This window comes from Limulus polyphemus, unplaced genomic scaffold (assembly GCF_000517525.1).
Source record: "Limulus polyphemus unplaced genomic scaffold, Limulus_polyphemus-2.1.2 Scaffold16, whole genome shotgun sequence".
Classification (NCBI taxonomy): domain Eukaryota; kingdom Metazoa; phylum Arthropoda; class Merostomata; order Xiphosura; family Limulidae; genus Limulus; species Limulus polyphemus.
Window position 1 is genome coordinate 1,101,781 of NW_013665626.1, and position 1,403 is coordinate 1,103,183.

Sequence of the window (1,403 nt, forward strand, 5' to 3'; positions counted from 1 at the left end):
GCAAGTTGTTTGCCATACGAAAGACCAGGACAACGCCACTTTACCCACAGTCTGATGGGATGGTAGAAAAATGCAATTGGACACTTGGGCTGGAATTGGCAAAGTTTTGTAATAGCCACCAAGATGACTGGGATGTCTTACTCCCTCCACTGTTGATGACCTATAGAACAGCAGAGCATGAAACCAGTGGATACACTCCAGCAAAGTTGATGTTTGGTCGGGAACTTCGGTTGCCAGTCGGTCTGATAACAGGACGCCCACCTTATGAAGAGTTGCCTGAAAATGTATCAAAGTTCGTGAAAGTGTTATCGGAAAGGATGGATGATATTCACCATCAAGTGCATTCAAACTTGAAAACGTCTGCTGATTCCATGACGCTATGTTATGATAAGAGATCTACTGAAGTCAGCTTTGTACCAGGAGACAAGGTGTGGTTTTATAATCCCAGGAAGACCAAAGGAAGTCTTCTAAGAGTTCTTCTCCATGGGAAGGCCCATATGACATAGTGGATCATCTTACAGACGTGACTTTCCGAATAAAATGTGGTCGGCGAGGTTATAAGTTTGGTTATAAGTTATTTCCTAATGTTAGCTAGTTTGTCGCTGATATCTGGGATGTAAAGTGTGCATCAATGTAGTGTTTTTGTTTCGTTGACTTTTTGATTGTTGGTTGGCTGTCTTTTGTGTTGTTAGTTGTTGTTTATGTGTGTAATTCTTTCGATAGGTTTTGAAGGAAATTTATTACCTTTGATTGAGTGTTGTTCTAATTCGTTGAATTCGTCATTAAGGTTGCCAAGTGAGCAAAATTTCATATCTGTGTTTATTATGTTTTTTAGTATGTTGAGTTTTCGTTTTGTTTCATGTGCCGAGTTCTAGGGAATGTACAGTCCAGTATGCGTGATTTTACTATGGACTTTTGATTTATACACGCACACACACACACACACACACATATATGTGTGTGTTTATATATATATGTTTATATTTAATTCCTTGAATTCTATTAAACAAGACCGATGTCTGTAAGTTTACTTTCTTCTTAGAATTCTTCTCAAGAAGTCGATAAGCCGTCTTAACGTTGTTAGAACAACGGGTAAAAGTTGTAGATAGCGATGAGTTGGCCGACGCGTTTCGAATGCATTCTGCATCCATTATCAAGGCTGAATGTTGTGTGAATTGTGATTACTGTTGGTGGATATTTATAGGTATGGGTAAGCAGGTGGTGGTATCTAGCTCATAGAAGGCGTTAATTGGTGGAGCGTTGTATTGTGGCTTGGGGGTTTCTCGCCAAGAAGTAGCAGTATGCGTGCTGTTCCTGTCGATTGTTTGTTGATCATGGGGGTTTGCTGTAGGATTTTTATTGCTTCGCGGATTTGAAGAGATGTGAAGTCGTTAAATCGGCGG